This window comes from Pristiophorus japonicus, chromosome 2 (genome assembly GCF_044704955.1).
Source record: "Pristiophorus japonicus isolate sPriJap1 chromosome 2, sPriJap1.hap1, whole genome shotgun sequence".
In the NCBI taxonomy this organism is placed as follows: Eukaryota; Metazoa; Chordata; class Chondrichthyes; family Pristiophoridae; genus Pristiophorus; species Pristiophorus japonicus.
In genome coordinates this window covers 224,384,345-224,411,330 of record NC_091978.1, presented here as the reverse complement: position 1 = coordinate 224,411,330, position 26,986 = coordinate 224,384,345, and the positions used below count along the sequence as shown (strand labels likewise).

The following is a 26,986-nucleotide window of genomic DNA, read 5'->3' as shown; positions in this document are numbered from 1 at the left end:
CAAAGGAACTGATTCCTGTAATCGGCAGTGCTACCATGAAGGTCTTGTATGATAGAGCGGTGCATAAGTTACCACCCTGGGTGGTTCCGGGCGATGGCCCCACGCTGTTGGGCAGGAGCTGGCTGGGAAAGGTACGCTGGAACTGGGACGCCGCCCGAGGGCTTTCGTCTATCGACGACACCTCATGTGCCCAGGTCCTAAACAAGTTCCCCTCGCTGTTCGAACCAGGCATCAGGAAGTTCCAAGGAGCAAAAGTGCAGATCCATTTCATTCCGGGAGCACGACCCATCCATCACAAGGTGAGAGCAGTACCTTACATGATGCGAGCGAGAGTGGAGATAGAACTGGACAGGCTGCAACGAGAAGGTATCATTTTGCCGATTGAATTCAATGAGTGGGCCAGTCCGATTGTTCCAGTCCTCAAGGGAAATGGCACCGTCAGCATCTGTGATGATTTTAAAGTAGCTATCAATCGTTTCTCACTGCAGGGTCAATACCCGCTACCGAAGGCAGATGACCTATTTGCGACGATGGCGGGAGGGAAAACGTTCAAGAAGCTGGACTTGACCTCGGCCTACATGATGCAGGAGCTGGAGGAATCATCAAAAGGCCTCACCTGCATCAATACGCACAAAGGTCTCCTCATTTACAACAGATGCCTGTTTGGGATTTGATCTGCTATGGCGATATTCCAGAGGAACATGAAAAGCTTGCTGAAGTCAGTCCCACGCACCATGGTCTTCCAGGACGACACCTCGGTTACAGGTCGGGACACCGTCGAGCACCTGCAGAACCTGGAGGAGGTTCTTAGTCGGCTTAATCATGTGGGGCTCAGATTAAAACGCTCGAAGTGTGTTTTCTTGGCACCTGAAGTGGAATTCCTGGGGAGAAGAATCGCGGCGGACGGTATCAGGCCCACCAATTCGAAGACGGAGGCAATCAAGAATGCACCGAGACCACAGAACATGACGGAGCTGCGAACTATTTTGGTAACTTCTTACCGGGTCTTAGCGTGTGTTTATGGGGTAAGGAAAGTGCATCAATATCAGTTCTGGCTCAAATTTGAATTGGAAACCGACTATAAGCCACTTAGATTCCTCTTTTCTGAAAGTAAGGGGATAAATATGGTTGTGTATCTGTAAAGCATGCACTCCCATGCACCACCACCAGGGAGTGTATCCCCTGAAGTCCCAAGGGATCCCAGCATCCCTTGGGAGCATTGGATATAAGCCGGCCCCTAAGGCCTGTTCCTCACTCTGGAGTGTCTTAATAAAGACTGAGGTCACTGCTACTTTAACCTCCCTGTGTGCAGTCTCTTCTGTGTTAGGAACACAATAACTGGCGACGAGTATACGAATACAACGCAAAGATGCAGCAAACTGTGGACATCCTGGAGAAGTTCTCGGAGGGTGAGGACAGGGAAGCCTATGTTAAACGGTGAGACCAGTACTCTGTAGCCAACGAGCTGGACGGAGAAGGAAGCGCTGCAAAAAGGAGAGCGGTCCTCCTCACGGTCTGCGGGGCACCGACCTACAGCCTCATGAAGAATCTTCTGGCTCCAGTGAAACCCACAGATAAGTCGTATGAGGAGCTGTGTACACTGGTTCGGGAGCCCCTTAACCCAAGGGAGAGCGTGCTGATGGCGAGGTATCGGTTCTACACGTACCAGCGATCTGAAGGTCAGGAATTGGAGAGCTATGTCGCCGAGCTAAGGCGACTTGCAGGAAAATGTGAGTTTGATGGCTACCTGGAGCAAATGCTCAGAGACTTTTTTGTACTGGGCATTGGCCAGGAGACCATCCTACGAAAACTTTTGACTGTCGAGACACCGACCCTCAGTAAGGCCATTGCGATAGCACAGGGGTTTATGTCCACCAGTGTTAACACCAAATAAATCTCCCAGCACACAAGTGCTAGCAATGTTCATAAATTAACTGGAACTGTGTTTGCGAGCAGAAAGGTACAGGGCAGAAACCATGAGTCTGCAACTGCCAGCAGGCCTCAGGTGACCTAGATGACTCAGAGTCCGCTACAATGGATGAATGCAAGGCAATTCACACCTTGTTGGCGTAGTGGAGCCTTCCATTCAGCCTATTCATGCCGCTTCAAAGGTTATGTTTGCAAGAGCTGTGGAACAATGGGGCACCTCCAACGAGCTTGCACATGAGCTGCAAGCTCTGCAAAACCTGCTAACCACCACGTGGCAGAGGAAGAAGAAGGTCCATGGTGGATCAAAGCAATTTTGAGCCTCAGAGAGAGGAGGCAGATGCTGAAGTACACGGGGTGCACACATTTTCGACGAAATGTCCGCCGATAATGCTAAATGTAAAACTGAATGGCTTACTCATAGCCATGGAACTGGACACTGGCGTGAGCCAATCCATCATGAGTAAAAAGATGTTTGAGAGACTGTGGTGCAAAAAGGCACTCAGACCAGCCCTGAGCCCCATCCACACGAAACTGAGAACGTACACCAAAGAGTCCTGGGCAGCGCCATGGTCAAGGTCACCTACGAGGGCACGGTGCACGAACTGCCACTCTGGGTTGTCCCGGGCGATGGCCCCACACTGCTGGAAAGGAGCTGACTGGGCAAAATCCGCTGGAACTGGGATGACAAGTCGATGAGGCCTCATGTACCCAGGTTCTTAACAAATGTCCTTTTCTTTTTGAGCCAGGCATTGGAAACTTTTCCAGGCAGAAGGTGCGGATCCACTTGGTCCCAGAGACACAACCCATTCACCACAAGGCGCGAGCGGTACCTCACATGATGCGTGAGAGAGTGGAAATCCGAGCTGGACAGGCTGCAACGCGAGGGCATAATTTCCCCAGTGGAATTCAGCGAGTGGGCCAGCCCGATTGTTCCAGTACTCAAAAGTGATAGCACGGTCAGGATTTGCGGCGATTAAAAAGTAACTATTAATCGTTTCTTTATACAGGACCAATACCCGCTACCTAAGGCAGACGACCTATTTGCGACACTAGCAGGAGGCAAGACATTCACCAAGCTCGACCTGACTTCGGCTTACATGACGCAAGAGCTGAAGGAGTCCTCGAAGGGCCTCACCTGCATTAACACGCACAAGGGACTGTTCATCTACAACAGATGCCCGTTTGGAATTCGGTCAGCTGCAGCGATTTTCCAAAGAAATATGGAGAGCCTACTCAAGTCGGTACCATGCACGGTGGTTTTTCAGGACGACATATTGGTCACTGGTCGGGACACCGTCGAGCACCTACAAAACCTGGAGGAGGTCCTCCAGCGATGGATCGCATAGGGCTACGGCTGAAGAGGTCGAAATGCGTCTTCATGGCAACAGAAGTGGAGTTTTTGGGGAGAAAGATCGCAGCGGACGGCATTCGGCCCACATACGCCAAGACAGAGGCTATCAGGAATGCGCCCACGCCACGGAACGTCATGGAGCTGCGGTCGTTCCTGGGACTCTTCAACTATTTTGGTAACTTCTTACCGGGGTTAAGCACCCTCTTAGTGCCCCTTCATGTGTTATTGCGTAAAGGTGAGAACTGGGTATGGGGAAAAAAACACAAGTAATTGCTTTTGAGAAAGCCAGAAACATTTTATGCTCCATCAAGCTGCTTGTATTGTATAACCCATGTAAAAGACTTGTGCTAGCATGTGACGCATCGTCGTACGGAGTCGGGTGTGTATTACAACAAGCTAACATTGCGGGGAAGTTACAACCTGTCGCCTATGCCTCCAGGAGCTTGTCTAAGGCCGAGAGGGCCGACAACATGATTGAGAAAGAGGCATTAGCGTGTGTGTTCGGGGTAAAGAAAATGCATCAGTACTTGTTTGGCCTCAAATTTGAGCTGGAAACCGATCACAAGCCCCTCACATCCCTGTTCGCTGAAAACAAGGGGATTAATATTAATGCCTCAGCCTGCATACAAAGGTGGGCACTCGCGCCTTCAGCGTATAACTATACAATCTGCCACAAGCCAGGCACCGAGAACTGTGCAGATGCTCTCAGTCGGCTACCATTGCCCACCACGGGGGTGGAAATGGCGCAGCCTGCAAACCTGTTGATGGTGGCGCCGCCCGCAGACTTGTTGATGGTCATGGAAGCGTTTGAATATGATAAATCACCTGTCACAGCCTGCCAGATTAGGACTTGGACCAGCCAAGATCCTCTGCTGTCCCCAGTAAAAACTGTGTACTGCATGGGAGCTGGGCCATCATCCCTGTTGAAATGCAAGAGCTAATCAAGCCATTCCAGCGGCGCAAGAACGAGCTGTCCATTCAGGCAGACTGCCTGTTGTGGGGTAACCACGTAGTGCTACCCAAAAAGGGCAGGGAGACGTTCATCTCAGATCTTCACAGCACACACCAGGATATAGTAATGATGAAAGTGATAACCAGATCCCACGTGTGGTGACCGGTATTGACTCTGACTTAGAGTCCTGTGTACGGCAATGCATCGTGTGTGCTCAGTCGAGCAATGCGCCCACTAAGTTTGTGGTCCTGGCCCTCCAGACCATGGTCGAGGATCCATGTCGACTATGCGGGCCCGTTTCTCGATAAAATGTTCCTGGTGGTGGTGGATGCTTTTTCAAAATGGATTGAATGTGAAATAATGTCGGGAAGCACCACCACCATCACCATTGGAAGCCTGAGAGCCATGTTTGCCACCCACGGCCTGCCTGACATACTGGTCAGTGACAACGAGCCATGTTTCACTAGTGCCGAATTTAAAGAATTCATGACCCACAATGAGATCAAACATGTCACCTCGGCCCCGTTTAAACCAGCCTCCAATGGGCAGGCAGAGCGGGCAGTCTAAACTATCAAACAGAGCCTTAAACGAGTCACAGAAGGCTTACTCCAATCCCGCCTATTCCGAATACTGCTCAGCTACCGCACGAGACCCCACTCACTCACAGGGGTGCCCCCGGCTGAGCTACTCATGAAAAGGACACTTAAAACCAGACTCTCGCTGGTTCACCCCAACCTGCATGATCAGGTAGAGAGCAGGTGGCAGCAACAAAATGTAAACGATGGTCGCGCCACTGTGTCACGGGAAATTGATCTGAATGACCCTGTGTATGTGCTAAACTATGGACATGGTCCCAAGAGGATCGCGGGCACGGTGATAGCTAAAGAAGGGAGTAGGGTGTTTGTAGTCAAACTAGACAATGGACAAATTTACAGAAAGCACCTGGACCAAACGGGGCTGCGGTTCACAGACTGCCTGAACAACCCACAGCAGACACCACCTTTTTCGAGCCCACAACACACACCCAAAGGATCAACAACACCACCCCGGACCAGGAAATCGAACCCATCGCAGCCCTGCAGGGCCAACAACACGCCAGCCCAGCGACGGCATAGCCAACACACCAGAACAGACATTTGTACCGAGGCGGTCCACCAGGGAAAGAAAGGCTCCCGACCGCCTCACCTTGTAAATAGTTTTCACTCTGACTTTGTGGGGGAGTGATGTTGTGTATCTGTAAAGCATGCACTTCCATGTACCGCCACCAGGAAGTGGATCCCAGCATCCCTTGGGAGCACTGCATATAAGCCGGCCCCTAAGGCCTGTTCCTCACTCTGGAGTGTCTTCATAAAGACTGAGGTCACTGTTACTTTAACCTCCCCGTGTGCAGTCTCATCTGTGTTAGGAACACAATAAATACAAATGCATCGGCCCGTATCCAGAGATGGGTGCTCACGTTGTCCACATACAACTACGCCATCCGCTACAGGCCAGGCACAGAAAACTGTGCCGATGCTCTCAGTAGGCTGCCATTGCCCACCACAGGGGTGGAGATGGCAGAGCCCGCAAATGTAGTTCTGGCAATGGAAGCATTCGAGAGTGAGCAATCACCTGTTACTGCCCGACAGTTTAGATCCTGGACAAGCCAGGAACCCTTACTGTCCTTAGTAAAAAAACTGTGTGGTCCACGGGAGTTGGTCGAATGTCCCGTTAGAGATGCAGGAAGAAATAAAGCCGTAGCAGCGGCGCAGAGGTGAAATGTCGATACAGGCAGACTGCCTCCTATGGGGTAATCGGGTAGTGGTGCCAAAAAAAGGGCAGGGACCTGCACAGTACCCACCCAGGCATTATAATGATGAAAGCGATAGCCAGATCCCACTTGTGGTGGCCCGGTATCGATGCAGACTTAGAGTCCTGCGCGCACAAATGTAACACGTGTTCACAGTTAAGCAATGCACCCAGGGAGGCACCACTAAGTTTATGGTCCTGGCCCTCCAAACTGTGGTCCAGCGTCCATGTCGACTATGCAGGCCCATTCTTAGGAAAAATGTTCCTTGTGGTTGTAGATGCGTACTCCAAATGGATTGAATGTGAGATAATGTCGGCAAGCACGTCCGCTGCCACCATTGAATGCCTGCAGGCCATGTTTGCCACGCACGGCCTGCCTGATGTCCTTGTGAGTGACAATGGGCCATGCTTCACCAGTGCTGAGTTCAAAGAGTTCATGACCCGCAATGGAATCAAACATGTTACATCTGCCCCATCTAAACCAGCGTCCAATGGTCAGGCAGAGAGAGCAGTGCAAACAATCAAGTCGAGCTTGAAAATGGTAACTGAAGGCTCATTGCAGACTCGCCTATCCCGAGTCCTGCTTAGTTGCCGCACAAGACCCCACTCGCTCACTGGTGTTCCCCCCGCTGAACTGCTCATGAAAAGGGCACTAAAGACAAGGCTCTCATTAGTCCACCCAGATCTACACGAACAGGTAGAGAGCAGGCGGCTTCAATAGAATACATATCATGATCGTGCAAATGTGTCACGCGAAATCGAGATGAATGAGCTTGTATTTGTGTTGAACTATGGACAAGGTCGCAAGTGGCTTCCCGGCACTGTCGTGGCCAAAGAGGGGAGTAGGGTGTTTCTGGTCAAACTTTCAAATGGACTCACCTGCAGAAAACACTTGGACCAAACCAAACTCAGATTTACGGACTATCCAGAACAACCCACAATAGACTCTACCTTTTTTGAACCCCCAACACACACACAAGTGGCAACCGACCCAGCGGTTGACCACGAAGCAGAACCCATCACCTGCAGCAACCCAGCAGGACTCACCACACCCAGCAGCCCTGCAAGGCCAGCTGCCCAGCGAGGGCCCAACAAACGACTCACCAAAACCAGCATTTGCACCAAGACAATCAACCAAGGAAAGGAAGGTCCCAGATCGACTTACATTGTAAATAGTTACACTACTGACTTTGGGAGCGGGAGTGTTGTTTCTATGTCAAACTGTAAATACCTTGCTTAACCACCAGAGGGCTCATCCTCTGGAGTCCCAAGGGATTCCACAATCCCTTGGGAGCACCTGTAAATAAGGAGGCCTCACAGGCTGGAGAGACTCTGGAGACCTGTAATAAAGGACTACGGTCACACATTACTTTAAGTTTACAGTATCTGTCAGATTCTTTATTCAAGACTTAACAGATATACTTGCGTTTGAGGCTGTTCAGAGACGGTTCACTGGGTTGTCTTATGAAGATAGGTTGAGTAGGTTGGGCCTACACTCATTGGAGTTCAAAAGAATAAGAGGTGATCTTATTGAAACTTAAAAGATAATGAGGGGGCTCGACAAGGTGGATGCAGAGAGGATATTTCCATTCATAGGGGAAACTAAAACTCGGGTCATCATCTTAGAATAAGGGGCTGCCCATCCACAATGAGCTAGTAAATATCAAAAGCCATGTTTGTGATGTTGCAACATTTCTGGAAGGTAATCAAGGGAGGGTCAGAAATTTTTTTGTTTTTTTTTTCGTTGCCAATTCTTTGTCAGATCACAAACGCCAGAGGTCACCTTGGGCCCATTCAAGGATCACTCTGCGCCAATGCTCTTAGCCAAAAGGCCTAGAGCCCAAGCCCCGTTCCTGGAAGTACTGCAATACCAGGTTCGTGCCAAAAAGCATAGGAGAACCACCTTCCTGATCCAGGGAGAACCACTTTCTGGTCATGGTTACTCCCCTGTCAGGTCAGTTACGCATGATCTTAGCCAAAAGGCCGAGAAGCGATTTATTATTTATTTAATTTTTTAAAATTCATTGGCAATCTTTCCAATTCTTTGTCAGATCACAAACGCCAGAGGTCACCTTGCACACATCAAGGATCACCCTGCGCCAATGCTCTTAGCCAAAAGGCCTAGAGCCCAAGCACCGTTCCTGGAAGTACTGCAATACCAGGTTCGTGCCATGGAGGTGGATGGGTCAGGCCCCCCACACACCTCCATGGAGGTGGATGGGTCAAGCCACCCCACCCACCTCCTATTTCCAAAAAGCATAGGGGAATCACCTTCCTGATCCAGGGAGAACCGTGTTGGGGTCACGGTTACTCCCCTGTCAGGTCAGTTACACATGATCTTAGCCAAAAGGCCGAGAAGCGATTTATTATTTATTTAATTTTTAAATTTTTAAATTTTTTTTTAATTTGTTGCCAATCTTTCCAATTCTTTGTCAGATCACAAACGCCAGAGATCACCTTGCACACATCAAGGATCACTCTGTGCCAATGCTCTTAGCCAAAAGGCCTAGAGCCACTGCACCGTTCCTGGAAGTACTGCAATACCAGGTTCGTGCCATGGAGGTGGATGGGTCAGGCCCCCCACACACCTCCGTGGAGGTGGATGGGTCAATCCACCCCACCCACCTCCTATTATTTATTTAATTTTTTTTTTTTTATTCGTTGCCAATCTTTCCAATTCTTTGTCAGATCACAAACGCCAGAGGTCACCTTGCACACATCAAGGATCACTCTGCGCCAATGCTCTTAGCCAAAAGGCCTAGAGCCACTGCACCGTTCCTGGAAGTACTGCAATACCAGGTTCGTGCCATGGAGGTTGATGGGTCAGGCCCCCCACACACCTCCTATTTTCCCCACCGAGATAGTTTAACTGCTCGTGGGATCAGATGGGTGGAATGCAGAGGAAATAACTTGGCAGGGATTGGGGAGGTTAGAAAAATCTGCCTCATGTAGGTTACCTGGTCATTTATTTAATTGATGTATGTGAAACCTTGCTGTGTGCAAATTAGCTATTGTGTTTCCCACATCGACTACAATTCGAAGTACTTCATTGGCTCTGAAGCACTTTGGGATGTCCTGAGGCTCTGTGAGCATTATATGAATGTAGGTCAATCCTATCTTTTTAAACCACTCAATGTCATCCTCCGAATCCCACAACAACAATTTGCATTTATATAATACCCTAAATATAGAAAATGTTTTAAGGTGCTTAACAGAGGCAAAATCAATGTACTTTGCCTTACAACACAGATTGTGAGTTGTCCCTTGAAGACTTGCTTGTTTACAATCTCTACGAGCAATCAGAGTTCGGCAAATGTTAAGACAAATATTTAAATTTGGTTATGCTGGTTCAGATTACACACTCATTTAAATATGGTGCTGTGTTTATTTTTGACACTCATTAAAATATGGTGCTGTGTTTATTTTTGACACTCATTAAAATAAGTCACTTTTTTCCCATCCTTTTATTGACATTTTTTTTAATCACTTTTTTCCCCTCTTCTCAAGGTGTTAACTTCTTACTGGGTTACAATTCTATGGGTGATGTGCACCTTCGAATATCTCACCAAGTGGCCAGTTTTTGTGTGACACTGTTGGATTGTTGATCTGTGGAGGCTTCAGAGCCGAACTGAATCCTGCGCTCACAGGACATCTGCATTTGCACTGTTTCAACTCAGGACAGGAGCGGAAGTTCTGTTTCGCAATGTATGTTGCAAAGAAAAATGTAACTGTACCCTGACCCATTCCGTGTGCTGTTTCGTGACACATGTAATGTAATTTGATGAATGTACTACAATGTACTGAATTGTACCTGGAAATGTAAAGCAAGGAAATGCATTGAACGGAACTGCCGTCAGCACCCAAATGTAGTGTATGGGATTGCTGACCGCATCCAAATGTACTGAACTGCTCTTGAATGTACTGTACAAATTTTTATATGAATAAAGTATATTTTGAAATTAAAAAAAACTCGGGACAGGAGCGGAAACAGCGTCTGATTTCCCCCTCGCTAATCCAGGACTGCTGGATTTTTCTCACCAATCAGTGTAGCGGAGAGAAGATTGAAGCTAGTCTAAATCATGTTAGAGACTAGGGGATTTGCATTCTCAGTCTGTAGCATGATTTCATAGGTCCAAACCCTTCACAGCAGTTCTCTGGCTGGTTTTAAGTAACACTGCTCATCCTGCCAGCTGCTGTTTGCAACAGAACCAAGTTCAAACACTTCAGGACAGTTATTGTAAATGGCATGACCCAAGGGACCTAGCGGAAAGGGTGACCCACTCGGTAGATGATAAAAGTTGTCTATGATAAAAGTTTTTTTTCCTAAAAAGTAAAAGTAATTTTTAAAATATTTCTTCCACAAAAAGGAAGGAAGGGAAGTCCTTTACACGTTAACTATTCTCTCCAGGCTTTGCTTATTCTTTAGTCTGTTACCATGTTGTAATTTCTATTCTAATATTCAGCTCTGGATGAGCAGAAATTTTCTCCAATTGAATATTGGGAAGGCCGAAGCCATTATTTTCAGTCCCCACCACAAGCTCCATTCCCTAGCCACTGACTCCATCCCTCTCCCCAACTTCGGTTTGAGGCTGAACCACACTGTTCGCAACCTTGGTGTCATATTTGACCCTGAAATGAGCTTTCGAACATCCGCAGCATAACTAAGACAGTCTATTTCCACCTACGTAATATTGCCCGTCTCCACTCTTGCTTCAGCTCATCCGCTGCTGAAGCGCTCATCCGTGCCTTTGTTACCTCTAGACTTGACTATTCCAACGCACTCCTGGCTGGTCTCCCACATTCCATCCTACGTAAACTAGAGGTGATCCAAAACTCAGCTGCCCATGTCCTAACTTGCACCAAGTCCCGCTCACCCATCACCCCTGTGCTCGCTGATCTACATTGGCTTCCGGTTAAGCAATGCCTCAATTTCAAAATTCTCATCTTAGTTTTCAAATCCCTCCTTGCTCTCGTCCCTCCCTATCTCTGTAATCCTCTCCAGCTCCATAACACCGTCCCCTCTCGAGATGTCTGCGCTCCTCACATTCTGCACTTTTGAGCATCCCGGATGATAATCACTCAACGGTTGGTGGCTGTGCCTTCTGTTGCCTCGGCCCTAAGCTCTGGAGTTCCATTCCGAAACCTCCTTGCCTCTCTATCTCTTTTCCCTCCTTCAAGACGCTCCTTAAAATCTACGTCTTTGACCAAGGTTTTAGCCACCTGCCCTAATTTCTCGTTATGCGGCTCCGTCAATTTTTTAATCTTATAATACTCCTGTGAAGCGCCTTGGGACTTTTCACTACGTTAAAGGCGCTTTATAAATATAACTCTCAATAAACCAGATCGAAAGGACTCCAACACCACAAATGACTCTTCAACTATTTTAAGTTGCACCTGTAAATCAAGTAAATCAAGTGCTCCCTGGTTAAAGGACGGAGGGGAGGGCGGGGCACTAAAATCGACACAATTAAACAAATTAAACTTTGGACAGTCAACTGGATCAAATTAAAATTTGGTTGCCGGGGGTGATGATGCACTCCAGTTCCTTCGGTGCCCACCTCTTACGGAAGGCCGCGAGCGTACCGGTGGACATTGTGTGCTCCATCTTCAGGGACACCCTGGCTCGGATGTAACCGCGGAAGAGAGGCAGGCAGTCGGGCTGAACGACCCCCTTGACCGCCCACTGCCTGGACCGGTTGATGCCCAGGAGCAGTCCTACGAGGAGGCCTTCCGACCTGCCCGCTCCCCTCCGCACAGGGTGCCCAAAGATCAGAAGTGTGGGACTGAAGTGCAACCAGAATTTGAGGAGCAGCCCCTTCAAATATTGGAAGAGGGACTGCAACCTCACACATTTGACATAAATATGGAACATGGACTCCTCTCGACCGCAGAAATTACAGGTAGCCTGGGAGTCCGTGAACCGATTTAAAAACTTATTGCACAGGACTGCTCCGTGCACCACACTCCAGCATAAATCCCAATAAAGGGAGGACTCTCAGTAGAGAGCACTCCATTGGGGACCCCCGCCTCTTCTGGCTGGCAGGATGGTACGCCATGGCGTGTCCGGACGGCAGACGAGGATGGCAAGGTGGAGAGTGTGCAAGAGCAGGAATCCCCTCCGCGCAGAACTGAAAGGCACGGAGGGGAGTTCCCGGAGGAGGCTCAAGTTTTGAGGTGCCGGCTCCCGAGGGAGGTCAAATGACCCTTCAACAACAGTGGCTGGGAAAGTGGGGGGCTCCTGTTGGACTCCTGGGCGAGAGTGGGCGGGGCTACGCACCCTGTGCAAACCGCGTCGCTCGTGTCGAGACGTGATCAACGTAGTGACGTTAGCGGGGCGTGTAACTTGCGGCGCGGGCTCCGGCAACTGCCGAGAGACTGATGACGCAGTGCTGATCCCCGGGAAGGGGGGAGGGGTCAGTGAGGAAAGGGGCGGGTTTGTGTTTCTCTCCTTCGAGCTACGTGCTTCGCTGAGCGGGAGCGTGGTCTCCCGGGTGCGGGATGATATTATGGGATGTTAGACGGGGAGGAATGGCGCTGGGCGCGTGATTTTGAACAAACAGGCTCGGTCTCCCGGTGACGAGAGTTGTGTGTGTGGTTACCGCGGCCGCCGCCGCCTCAGGGCCGAGGCACACAGTAGCCGTCAAGACCTCCATGCCGCCCGGCTCTAACTCACAGCGGCCCGGGCAGCACGGCCGGTGAGTTGCCTGACAGCGCCGTCAGCGATGCGGGAGTGTTGATGTGTGAGTGTCGGCAGATGGAGGCTGCTCCGGGTCTGGCCCGAGTGGGACGGCGGGCGGGGAGGGAACGATGGGTCTGGGGCGGCTTCCAGAGCTCCGTAACGCCAGCTGTTATCCGTATTTGTCAGGAGGTGAGAGTGAATCCCCTGACCCGGGCTGCACTGGGTTGGAGCCGGTGCTCTCTGGTCCATAGATCCCCTGATCCGGATTGGAGCCGGTGTTCTCTCGTCCATGAATCCCCTGATCCGGACTGGAGCCGGTGCTCTCTGGTCCATGGATCCCCTGATCCGGACTGGAGCCGCCGGTGCTCTCTGGTCCATGGATCCCCTGATCCGGACTGGAGCCGGTGCTCTCTGGTCTGTTTCACACGGAGACTCCTGCCCAGTCTAGGGAGTCTCCAGTTGAAGTTGGCCGCAGTGTTGTCAGTGGGTTCACTGGCGGCTGTTTCCTGACCTCTTAACAGACTCTCCTCTGGTGACAGTTCTTTTAATCGTCTTCTTACCCCGCTGTTTCTCTCCTTTTCCTCTTTTAGATTGCCTTAATTTGTTTTAAATAACCCCCCCCCCCCCCTTCCAACCACGTATCACTTTTTGTTGTTGTAAATTAAATTTTATTGTGTAACTTTAATACATTTCTGGGGCAGTAAAGGTTCCCGATCACCAGCCTAAAATCAGGGTTTTTTTTTAAAAGAAGTGCACTTTAAAAAAAAAAAAAATTGATTCGCGTCCAGTTAAAATTTTATTGATCCAAATTGTTCCTGGATCCTGACTGTATTTGATGTCAGGCGATAGCTACAATTTGTGTGTAGCAGTTGTAACATTTGACGGAGTTTAATCTTGGCTCCTGATTGAGCGCCCCAATTACAGACTCTTACCCCCCGGATAATGATCAAAATTGTACTGTAACTGTTATCAGTAACGGGCAGGACAGTCAGTACAAACACAAGCACAAACCCCCGGGTACTTTTCTTTTCGTGCTGTGCATGTACAGGAACTATTTCCTTAAACCGCCAGCGATTTGAACTGGAGGTGGAAGTGTATTTTTGTGTCGCTGACGCACATCTGTTAAGATTATATTTGCAGCAGGTAGATTGCTTTTGTAACTTTTGTATTTTTGGGGGCGGGTGGCGAGTGCGCCAGGGCGTCAGAATGATTGTTTGCGGGGCTTGTTTAGCAAGTGTGTATTTCCTGTTGAGTTTTTTTCCGCGTTTTTTTTCGTATTTTGTGTGTCCCAGTCTCGCTCAGGCCCTGCCTTTCTCTGGAACTGTGATGACGAGGTGAAAATGGCGGACCTTTCGAAATGCAATCCCTGCCCAATAATATACCCGAGTCGAGTCCGAAAAGCTTTGGGCTCTCCCCGGCCACACAGACACAAAATCACACATTCTCCCTTTTTACACCCAAATGTCACGCTTCTAACACGTCAGGTTTCATTGCAAAGCGCTAACAATTCGGATGCAAATAAAGGCCTTCAATTCTGTGTTTCTTTTGAGATTGTTTGGAGAGACGTGGCTCTCTTAAAGACACCGTAACGTATGCCTAGATTCCGCCTCGCAAACGTTACGTTTAGAAGTTGCCTAGCCATTCACTTAATGTACGATGGATTTGTTCATGGACCAAACAAGTTTGTAGCATTCCTGTTTAGGTTTTTCACCATTAAAAATAATTAGCAAATAGGTCATCCATAAAATGTATAACGCAAACATCCTAATTCTTTTCTCTTTTCTCTACCCTGCTGTGTCAATTCTGTGCTTTTTAGAGTGCCCCCACACGTATATATTGAATACCAGTCCTGCCCCCACCCCAACACTGCTAAATTGTAATGGTCACATGCACAAATATCCTAATGTAAGTATTGCATCCCAAGCAACATCAGCTCTGTTTCAGGAGTGGAGGCAGTGACCCCGTTTAACTTTAATGGACGTTTAGCTCCAACTCTAATCCTTTAATCTACTAATAGACTTGAGCATCTACACATTATATATCACCTTTTAATGTAGCAAAACATCTCAAGACACTTCAGTCTGGGCTTAGATCTGACTTGGGAGTAACATTAGTGGGAGTAACATTACAGGCAGTGCACAAACGTGCTGTTGAAGTGATAGGTTTGAAGGAGGCTTTAGAAAGTGGGGAGAAATCTAGCAAGGTTTAGGGAGCAAATTAGAGAATAATGCGAGATAGCAGAGGCACGATGGGCCGACTGGCGGCCTCCTATGCTGTATCATTCTATGAGAGAGATGATGGCAGAGCGGAGAGAAGAGTCAACATGCCGTAGATCAGAGGTGGTCAATTATTTGGGCTGGAGGGCCATTTAAAAAATTTTGGTGAACTGTTGAGGGCCGCACGCCAATGCTCCCCCCCCCCCCCAAAGGGGGGGATCACATGGACTATGTAAAGCCCTGGAGAAGTACCGCTAACTCCTCCGCAAAATCCTGCAAATCCATTGGCACGATAGGCATACCAACGTTCGCGTTCTCTCTCAGACCAGCATCGAGGCATTGACCACGCTCGATCAGCTCCGATGGACGGGCCACATTGTCCGCATGCCCGATACTAGACTCCAGAAACACTCTACTCCAAGCTACGTCACGGCAAGCGAGTCCCAGGAGGACAGAGACAATGCTTCAAGGGCACCCTCAAAGCCTCCCTGTAAAAATGTAACTTCCCCCCTGACTCTTGGGAATCTCTGGCCCACGACCGCTCAAAGTGGAGGAGAAGCATCCAAGAAGGCGCCGAACATTTCGAGTCTCTTTGCCGGGAGTACGCGGAAGCGAAGTACAAATAGCGAAAGGAGCACGTGACAAATCCAGCATCCCACTTACCCAGCCCTCCAACCACCATCTGCCCCACATGTGACGGAGACTGTAGATCCCGCATTAGTCTCATCAGTCACCTTAGAACTCATTTTTAATGTGGAAGCAAGTCATCCTCGACTCCGGGGGACTGCCTAAGAAGAAGAAAGGGGGATCATGCAACAGTTGCGAGGTATCACACAGGCCGCTGGAAGAGACGCCGCACAGAAAATTTAAAGGGACCACGCACACTGGTGAGAGTTGTTTCGGTACTGTGGCAGGGGCGGAAACCAGATTGAAGGGATTCAAACATGGAGTTCCGGGAAAGATGGGCACGAATTTGGGAGGCGACATCACGTTTAGGGAGTTTGGAGATGGGGCGGTAGTTGGCAAGCACAGTTTTCACATGTACGCTGACGACACCCAGCTCACCACCACGTCTCTCGATCCCTCCATGGTCTCTAAATTGTCAGACTGCTCGTCCAACATCCAGTAGTGGATGAGCAGAAATTTTCTTCAATTAAATATTGGAAGACGGAAGACCGAAGCCATTGTCTTTGGTCTCCGTCACAAACTGCGTTCCCTAGCCATCGACTCCATCACTCTCCCTAGAATTTGATTGAGATTGTTCGCAACCTAGGTGTCATATTTGACCCTGAAATTAGCTTCCGGCTATATATTCACGGCATAACTAAAACCGTTTATTTCCACCTCCGTAACATTGCACCTGCTTCAGCTCATCTGCTGCTGAAGCCCTCATCCATGTCTTTATTACCTCTGCACTTGACTACTCCCAACGCACTCCTGGCTTGCCTCCCACATTCTACCCTACGTAAACTTGAGGTCATCCAAAACCCGGCAGCCTGTATCCTAACTCGCACCAAGTCCCGTTCACTCATCACTCCTGGGCTCGCTGACCTACATTGGCTCCAGGTTAAGAAACTCCTCGATTTCAAAATTCTCATCCTTGTTTACAAATTTCTCCATGGCCTCACCCCTCCCTATCTAATCTCCTTTCGCCCCCGAGATGTCTGCGCTCCTCAAATTCTGCCTTTTTGAGTATCCCTTCTTATCATCACTCAACCATTGGTGGCTGTGCCTTCGGTTGCCTGGGCCCCAAGCTCTCAACCTCCCTCCCTAAACTTCTCCACCTCTGAATGAAGAAATGTTTCCTCACCTCTCCTCTAATCCTTCCACCAACTACTTTATGGCCCCTGGTTATTGACTCCTCTGCTGAGGGAAATGGATCCTTCCTATCCACTCTCTGGGCCCCTCATAATTTTATACACCTCAATTAAATCTCCCCTCAGCCTCCTCTGTCCAAGGAAAACAAATCCAGCCTATCCATTTTTTCCTCATAGCTAAAATTTTCCAGTCCTGGCAACATCCTCGTAAATCTCCTCTGCACCCTTTCTCGTGCAATCACATCTTTCCTATAATGTGGTGACCAGAGCTGCACGCAGTACTCCAGTTGTGGCCTAACTAGCGTTGTATACAGTTCTAGCATAACTTCCCTGCTCTTGTATTCTATGCCTCAGCTGATAAAGGCAAGCATTCCATATGCCTTTTTCACTACTTTATCGACCTATCCTGCTACCTTTAAGGATCTGTGGTCATATACTCCAAAGTCCCTATGTTCTTCCACAGTGCTCAGTATCCTCCCATTTATTGTGTATTCCCTTGCCTTGTTGCCTCTCCCCAAATGCATTATCTCACACTTTTCCTGAGACTTGTGTACATTCAGTTTCTTCAAAGTAGCCAAAAAATCTTTAAATTAGTGCAAACTCCTGTTTGGTCAGTCCAGCTGTGAAACTTCTCTAATGCCCAGATTCCAAAATGGCAATCCCAGTTTATGTGCCATTGATTTACAATATGTGTATTTGCCATTGCAGGCAACAAGTGAAGTCTCATTTTTAAGAGGGTTTGGCTTCCTCCTGTGCCACTTGTCTGTTGTTTACATTGCAAGGTTGTCATTGGCTGCATTCTTGCTGTTGGAGGCAACACTGTATTGTAAAGTGATCAGATATTGACTTAATTACAGGGTAGTAATTTGAGCTTGGGGTTAGGTAAAAACTTAGAATAAGTAAATATCATTTGTTCCATCAAGCCTTCTAACTCCAGATTATCCCTTCATGGATTCTTCCCCAATTATTTATTTAATCTCATTGCTGTCTTGGGTCAAGAAGAAAATTCATGTATAATTTCACCCTGACTTGGAGGTAGTTGAATGAAACTGCAGAATATCAGTAAACCCTCACTGACATTCTGACCTGGCAATTGTTTTCTACAGATTATGGTTTGTTTGGTCGCTGCTAGCACCATATCCTATTTGATTCTGTCTTTCGATCCATATCTGTAACCTTTAATTCCACTCAACCCAGATAGTTATCTAGCTCTATTCTGAAGGCACTAAGTACAAAATATTACTGTACATGTGGCTTATTCTGTACTTGATGCAGGAGTGTCCAAAGTTGATATTGAGTGACACAACTAGAAAAGTGAATGCTTTCATTCTTCAGCAATTGCAATTCTCACCTTGGTGTACATGAAAAACCCTGGAAGATTCAAAAAAGAAAAAAAACTTTGAAGGAGCTTTCCAATGGATAAATGTCTGGTACTGGGGCATACAGATCAGTATGTCTTTGGTTTGGTCGACAGTCTGTGTTGAGTTAGATAAACTCCGTCAGGGCAGCTGTTGGTGTGCTGAAATAATTTCCCCAGAACTAGGAAAGGGAAAAATCAGGAAGGGTTCCTGCTTCTGATTGCTATCCATTGATCCATGTTGCAAATGTGGTAGATAAGCCATAAATGTTTGACTTTAGTTAGATGAGCAAAATTTAGTGAGCTTTTTAGCTGATGCTCACTGTCAAGGCTCAAAATGAAAAATGGTTTCTAAATGGCAATCTGGATGAAAACCAATGTTTGTGTCCATGTATGTCATAAGGACTTGGTGCAAGGGGTCAGAGAAAATAGAAAATAAAACTCCAAAGAATTTGACATGATGACATAAGGACATAAGAAATCGGAGCAGGAGTTGGCCATTCGGCCCTTCGAGCTTGCTCCGCCATTCGTGGCTGATATACCTCAACTCCACCTTTCTGCATATCCCTTGATTCCTTTAACAGCCAAAAATCTATTGTTCTCTGTCTTGAATATACTCAACAACTGAGTAGCCACAGCCTTCTGAAGAGGAGAATTGCAAAGATTCATAGCCCGTTGAAATTTCTCCTCGTCTCAGTCCTAAATGGCCAACCCCTTATTCTGAGACTGTGACCTCTAGTTCTATACTCCCCAGTCGGGGAAACATCCTCCCAGCATCTACCCTGTCAAGCCCTTTAAGAATGTTATGCATTTCAATGAGATCACCTCTCATTCTTCTAATGTCCAGAGAACATAGATCCATTCTACTCAATCTTTCCTCATAGGACAATCCCCTCATCCCAGGAATCAGTCTGGTGAACCTTCGTTGCACTCCCTCTAAGGAAAGTATATCCTTCCTTAGGTAAGCAAACCAAGCCTGTACATAGTACTCTAGGTGTGGTCTCACCAAGGCGCTATATAATTGCAGTAAGACCTCTTTACTCTTAGCCTTTATTACAGAAGGATTGAAATATAACATACCATTTGCTTTCCTAATTGTTTGCTGTTCTGCATGTTAACTTTCAGTGATTTGTGTACAAGGACACCCTGGTGCCTCTGAATACCAATGATTCCCAATCTCTCACCATTTCCATTTTTAAAAATTATTTTTTTCTATTTTTCCTACTAAAGTGGATAGCTTCACACTTCTCGACTTGCTCATTTATTTAAGGTGTCTATATCTCATTGCATCCTCCTTGCAACTTCCTTTCCCACCTAGCTTTGTATCGTCAGCACACTTGGATACATTACACATAGTCCCCTCATCCAGATTGTAACTATTTGAGGCCCAAGCACTGATCCTTGCCGGACCCATTAGTTACAGCTTGCCAACCCGAAAATGACCCGTTTATTCCTACTCTTTGTTTTCTGTCTGTTCCAATCCTCAGTCCGTGCTAATATATTACTCAATCCCGTGAGCCCCAATTTTGTGTAATAACCTTATCGAATGCTTCCTCACAATCCAAATATACTACATCCACTGATTTCCCGCTTATCTATCCTGCTAGCTTCAACCTCAAAAAATTCTTAATTGATTTGTCAAGCACAATTTCCCTTTGATAAATCCGTGTTGACTCTGCCCAACCATATGGTTTTCCAAGTGCCTTGTTACAACATCCCTAATAATAAATTCTAGCATTTTCCTTACTACTGATGTCAGGCTAACTGATCTATATTCCCTGTTTTCTCTCTCCCTTCTTGAATGGCGGGGTTACATTTGCTATCTTTCAATCCGCGGGGACCATTGTCGAATGTAGGGAATTCTGGACGATCAAAACCAATGCATCCACTATCTCTGAGCCACCTCTTTTAAAACCCTCGGATGCAGGCCATCAGCTCCATGGGATTTGTCGGCTTTTAGTCCCATTAATTTATCCAGTATTATTACTTTACTAATACTAACTTCTTTAAGTTCCTCATTCTCACTAGACCCTTGGTTCACCACTATTTCCAGACTGTTTTTTGTGTCTTCCGTGAAGACAGATACAAAGTAATGTCTCTGCCATTTCCTTATTCCCCATTATAATTTCTTCTGTCTCTGTCTGTAAGGAACTCATGTTTACTTTCGCTAATCTTTTCCTTTTTACATACCTATAGAAGCTAGTCTCTTGCTAGTTTACTCTCATTCTGTTTTCTCTCTCTCTATTAATTTCTTGGTCCTCTTTTGCTGAATTCTAAAATCCTCCCAATCCTTAAGCTTACTACTCTTGGTCACATTATACTTTAATCTAATACTATCTTTAACTTCTCGTTGGCCATAGTTGGACCATTTTTCCCGTGGGGTTTTTACACGAGGGAATGTAGATTCGTTGTGAATTATGAATTATTTCTTTAAATGTTTGCCATTGCTTATCTACTGTCATATCTTTTAATCTAGTTTCCCAACCTACCGTAGCCAACTTGTCTCTCATACCTACATAGTTTGCTGCTTTCAGATTTAAAACTCTAGTTTCAGATTTAACTAAACAACTCTCAAACTCAGTATAAAATTCTCATATATTATGATCACTGCACTCAGAGGCTCCTTTGCTACAAGGTTATTAATTAACCCTTTCTCATTGCACAATAGAAGTTCTAAAATAGCCTGTTCCCTAGTTGGTTCCTCGACATACTTGTTTTGTTATTCTTTCCAGGATATGGGCGTCGCTGGCAAGGCCAGCATTTATTGCCCATCCCTAATTGCCCTTGAGAAGGTGGTGGTGAGGCACCTTCTTGAACCGCTGCAGTCCTTGTGGTGAAGGTACTCCCATAGTGCTGTTAGGGAGGGAGTTCCAGGATTTTGACCCAGCGACGATGAAGGAATGGCGATATATTTCCAAGTCAGGATGCAACTTGGAGGGGAACTTGCAGGTGATGGTGTTCCCATGCGCCTGCTGCCCTTGTCCTTCTAGGTGGTAGAGATCGTGGGTTTGACTTCCAATCACCACACCCATCTTCCTTTGTGCTAGGTATGACTCCAGCCAGTGGAGAGTTTTCCCCCTGATTCCCATTGCCTTCAATTTTTCTAGGGCTCCTTGATGCCACACTCAGTCAAATGCTGCCTTGATGTCAAGGTCAGTCACTCTCGCCTCAGCTCTGGAATTTAGCTCTTTTGTCCATGTCTGGACCAATACTGATCTGGAAACTATCTTGAATGCATTCCATGAACTCGTCCTCTGCACTATTACTGCAAATTTGGTTTACCCAGTCTATATAAAGATTAAAGTTCCCCATAATTACTGTATTACCCTTGTTACAGGCACCTCTGATTTCCTGATTTATACTGTGCCCGACACGACAACTACTGCTAGGGGGCCTATAAACAACTCCCACCAGTGTTTTCTACACCTTGTTATTTCTTAGCTCCACCCAAAGTTATTCTACATCTTGTTTTTCTGAGGTAAAATCCTTTCTCTACTGTTTTTATCCCATCATTTATCAAGGCTACCCCTCCTCCTTTTCCATTTTGCCGATCTCTTAGAGTCACTTGTTCTGAAATATTTAGTTCTCAAACTTGGTCGCTGTGCAACCATTTCTCTGTAATGGCTATTAAATCAAACCCATTTATTTTTATCTGCGCTATTAATTCATCTATTTTGTTGCGAATGCTTCGCTCATTCAGATATAGTGCCTTTAGCTTTAACTTTCTTCTTCTTTTCCCTGATGTCACGTCACCTTCATCACTGATGTCCTATTACCTTTGTTAAACTCTCTGTCCCTTTGGGACCCACTCTGCTTAGTTTTCCCAAATCACTACACTGCTCTATGCCGTGACAATTTTCTTACTGCTTTTGAATTTAACCTTGCCTGAATTCCCCCACCCCCTTCATTAGTTTAAAGCCCTATCTGCTGTCCTAGTTATTCGATTCACCAGGACATAGGTTCCAACTAGTGGAGCCCGTCCCAACAAACAGCTCCCTCTTTCTCCAGTACTAGTGCCAGTGCCCCACGAAGCAAAACCCCTGCCTCCCACACCACTCTTTCAGCAATGCATTTAATCTAATCTGCTTTACCTTGTGACAATTTGCACATAATAATGCAGAGATTATTACCTGTGAGGTTCTGCATTTTAATTTCGACCCGAGCTCCTCAAACTCTCTCAGTAGAATCTCACTCCTAGTTCTACCTCATCATAGGCAGTCCCTTGGAATCGAGGAAGACTTGCTTCCACTCTTAGTTCTGAGGTGGCTGTACAGTCCAATATGAGAACCACAGTCTCTGTCACAGGTGGGGCAGATAGTCGTTGAGGGAAGGGTGGGGTGGGACTGGTTTGCCGCACGCTCTTTCCACTGCCTGCGCTTGATTTCTGCACGCTCTCGGCGACGAGACTCGAGGTTCTCAGCGCCCTCCCGGATGCGCTTCCTCCACTTAGGGCGGTGTTTGGCCAGGGTCTCCCAGGTATCAGTGAGGACGTTGCACTTTATCAGGGAGGCTTTGAGGGTGTCCTTGTAACGTTTCCCCTGCCCACCTTTGGCTCGTTTGCCGTGGAGGAGTTCCGAGTAGAGCACTTGCTTTGGGAGTCTCGTGTCTGGCATGCGAACTATGTGGCCTGTCCAGCGGACCTGATCCAAGTGTGGTCAGTGCTTCGATGCTGGGGATGTTGGCCTGGTCGAGGACACTAATGTTGGTGTGTCTGTCCTTCCAGGGGATTTGTAGGATCTTGCGGAGACCTATGTCATTGATTACTATGTGAATCACAACAGCAGGATCCTCTCCCTCCCGCTATACATTCCTCTCCAGCTGCGAGGCGATGTCCTTAACCCTGGCACCAGACAGGTAACACAATCTTTGGAACTCCCGATGGTGGCTGCAGAGAACAGTATCTATCCCCCTGACTAAACTGTCCCCTACCATCATCATAATCCTTTAAACCACCCCCCACTTGAATGGCCTCCTGCCGTGTCAGTTTGCTCATCGACCCTGCATACTTTGCCCTCACCCACACGGGCAGCAAGAACCTCATACCTGTTGGATTAGGGTAAAGGCCAAGGCTCCTCAGGCGCTGCACCCGGGGTTCTCTTACCTGCCTCAGTCGCAGATGCATCCTCCTGTCCCTGACCACTAATCAGACCTGTACCACTACCTAACCTAAGGAGTGTGACTGCCTCCTGGATCAAAGTGCCCAGGTAACTCTCTTTCCCCCTCCCTGATTCCCCGCAATGTCTGCACCTCTGACTCCAGCTCAACATCTCTGAGCTGGAGTTCCTAGAGATGTAGACATGGTCGTCCGATATCACGATGCTCTCCACAAACTCCCACAAGCTGCAGTTGCAGCACATCACCTGCACTACCATCCCTATATAATCTTATTTTATTTATTCAATTAAAGTTTATGTATTTAATTAACTTAGCTTATAGTTTAATTTTTTAACTAATTACTTGATCTAGTTTAAGTTCTAGGGAGATTAAATTGAATATTTATCTGTAACATAAAGCACTAGAAGTATTGGAGGCAAAAAGCAGCACCTCCTTCCCCCTCTCCACCGAATTCTCACTCTCTCCAAATGTTGAGTCCCGAAGGCTGTAAAGTGCCTAATCGAAAGATGAGATGCTGTTCCTCGAGCTTGCGTTGAGCTTTGTTGGAACAGTGTAAGAGGCCGTGGACGGAATGGAATGGACTCGACATCGAGTTCAACAATTTCAGACCATAACCTCTGCCCCTATTTTTTCACATGGCAGCTGTTGATTCAGCCATTCCCATTTACACCTCTTTGAGACTTATCTTTTGTTTCTTTACTTGTTCCATAACCATCTCCTTTTGCTTTGTATTATCATATCTTTGTCATTTAATCTCTCCTGCCTTCCACCCTAACGCAGACCCTTCCCTTTTGATCTTTCCTCCCCTCCCTGTTTTCCTGCCTCTACACTTATCTGTTACATCTCTAACTTTTTCTAGTTCTGACGAATGGCCATCAACCTGAACCATTAACTCTGTTTCTCTCTCCACAGATGCTGTCTGACCTGTTGAGTATTCCCAGCATTTTCTGTTTTTATTATAGCTGGTTTGGCTATTTGAGCAACCTGCCTAATTTAATACATTCATTGCAGAAAATCTGGAAAAGTACATATTAAATAAGAGATGGTTGGCATGGAGTTAGTTACTACCATTTAATTAATATAAACCATATTATAACAATTTTTTGTAATTCATGAATGTCAGCAGTATCCTGAGGTTTAGTAACTGTCCTAAATTCACGGTCAGCTATCTATTTTTATAAGTCAGTTTGAAAAGGAACTTTATGGTAAACGAACTTTTACGGCAGAATGGTAATGCAGCAATTTGCAGCACCAGTATGTGTAACAGTGATGTGCTCCTGGGATTTCGTTATGTGACATGGTTCTTGTTTCAGCTGTGTTGTAGGAAATTGCTATGCAGAGGCTAGGCAGCTTCCCACAGAGTGGGAAGGGAATGTCATCCCCCTTGCTGCTCTTGCACTCCTCTTAGTGGTTGGTTCAGAGAACTGTTGGCAGAAATCTTCAAGTAAGTCACTTGTGTTTCCTCTTGGCTGCAGTTGCTACATGGCCTGTTCAGGTGAAGGAATGTGTAGCAAACCAAGAGCCAATGGAGCTTTTGATGTGAGTGTGCAGAGAGAAACAGCTGTTCTAACAGGGGCTGCCTGTTAAAGTTTGCTCAGCTGGAAGTATCTTTTATAAAATGCTGTAACATAGCTACCATTTTGATGTGCACTTAAGAATTTGTTTCCAGAACCATTGGTTGACATTGTAAATTCTGTCAGCGTGAGGGAAATGTCACTGTTTAGAAGGTGTAGTGCATTGGTTCCATTGAAAATCAATTCTGGGGTCGGATTTATATTTTTGGAAATGTTGAGGCACCTCACTTTCTGCGGATCAACCCAATAGTACATCTGTCTGCTGAAGAATGCAAACTGCCTGGGCCAACAAAGGTTGCCTCTTGTATTGGATGGCAGAGTGAGTGTGGCTAGCTGAAGATGACCATCAATGATGGAGCGATTTAAAATCAGGGAGTGCGCTCTGGGCCCGAATTGGAGGAGTACAGAGATCTCGGAGGGTTGTAGAAACTGTTCTCTGTAAGGTGCGTGGCTGTGCAACGATCTGTAAGGTCCCGCACTAAAATTTAACGGTTGAGCGGGGGGGACGGGCCCAATACACAATGGAGCGGGAAACCTCACAGAGTCATTTGTGACCTCGGAGCCGATCCGAATTGGAAGGGCATTTGCTAAGATACAGAGCACTGGAACTCAGCGAGCGTTGTCTTGTGTTTTTTGTCAGTACTATTTTCTGTGGAGACGAGTGTAGTCTGTTCGCAGGGACTGAGCGGCTGTCGCACTTTCGAACAGCACAGGTGGAGGTGTAGCGCATGTACAAAGGCCGCTGGAAGGAGGCTAAAGAAAACAAGTTTTAGGCCTCCGATGAAACAAAAATGAGAGAATTAAAAATAAAAAATTTGGAAAATTATTTAAAGCCGGAAAAAAATACGGGAAAGTGATGTTGAATGTCCCGTGGTAAGTTCGAGTTTAATGTTGCCAGGTGTTATCCCTTTTTTGAAAGAGTTTATCAGGGTTATTTACACCATGTTGTGAGAGGGGAAAATATTTGTACCCGTTTGTACATCAGAGTCTGAGAGACGGAGGGGACGTCAGCAGAAAAACTAATCCTAGTTCATCGCCGAGGCTGGGGATAGATAACCTCACCGCCTTCTTAGGACTGGAGAGTTTAACCACTTTCTTGTTTGAGCTCTGTTTGAAATTAGAGTTTATTTTATTTTTGTTGTATGTTTACTGACAGCGTTGAAGAGAGAAAGAGAACCTTGGAGCACCTTAGCTTTTTTCAAAGCTGGAACAAGCCTAACAAATCCCAGGAATAATGTAAATTATAGGTTTCCTCCTAAATGTTTAGTGGAGTGTTAATAGAAACACGAGTTATGTAATAATGTATAAAAATTGCAGGAAGCTACTTTAGAAGAAACAACTATTTGTTTATTAACAAAGATACAGAAAATACTTTGAATAAACTGATAATGTACAATTTTGAACTGGTATTAATGTTTGTGTACTCAATTTTTAATCTCCCATTTCAATGAAGTTTGTTTCCCACTATTTCATTGGGAAGTAACTAAAATAATTCAACACCTTTTGTGATAAGAGTAGGGATTAATATTGTGGAGAATGTTTTGAGAGAAAAACATGAAGTGAAATTCATAAATTAACATCTTTACAGCAACATATTAGTAAACACTTCTAAGTCTGTCTGACTGGTTCTCCTGTCCAGGACGAAAGATGAATATTTATTTCTGTTAAATCATAGCTTTTCCTGCTTTTTGTTTTTAATTCGGTAATGCAAATTGTGTATGTGTTTTTCTGCACTTGTGAATAAGCGCTGTATTTCTGACATGTTACCTGGGGGTGTGCTGGTTCAAGAAGACAACGTTTATCAATGGAAGTGATTGAAGTTGGAAATATGGATACCCGTTTTTGTTCAACTCTTTAAATATCGTGAACTAAAGAACTACAGCACTTTCTATTTGTTGGTTGTCTGGTTGCGTTGTGATTAATATTCTAATTACTTCTGTGGACGTACAGCTTGTCAGCACTAAAGGAAAGCAGCTGCTCCTGCTGCTTGTGCAGCCATTGCTATAGTGACATGAGGGATGGGCTAATGCTTTCAAAACTTGAAAATTAATACTAATTGCACGAATAGATATGCCTCTTTCAGCTCACCTTGGGCTTTTGGATTGTTTGTCAGTGTGTAACTGAGTGACGTTTCTAAAGTGTTAATGCATTATTATGCAGTTCTTTTATATCCCAGTCATTTCTGAGAAGTAATTTTTTATTAAATAG

The 26,986-nt window shown here is 46.4% G+C and overlaps 1 protein-coding gene and 1 pseudogene across 6 annotated transcripts in view; one reads left to right on the top strand and one right to left on the bottom strand.

Annotated features, from left to right (window-relative positions):
- Nucleotides 1-8,145: 8,145 nt before the first annotated feature.
- Nucleotides 8,146-8,383, bottom strand: LOC139251784 (U2 spliceosomal RNA; annotated as a pseudogene).
- A 4,126-nt stretch (nt 8,384-12,509) lies between these two features.
- Nucleotides 12,510-26,986, top strand: part of lin54 (lin-54 DREAM MuvB core complex component) — a 143,836-nt gene continuing 129,359 nt past the window's right edge. For 4 of the 6 annotated variants that reach the window (XR_011589887.1, XM_070871016.1, XM_070871017.1 and 1 more), the window contains exon 1: nt 12,510-12,715. The gene's annotated coding sequence lies outside the window, so the exon portion shown is untranslated. Of the gene's footprint in view, nt 12,716-12,745; nt 12,761-13,771; nt 13,843-26,986 lie in introns of those variants that run through there. The other 2 variants (XM_070871014.1, XM_070871015.1) reach the window with 2 other exon arrangements.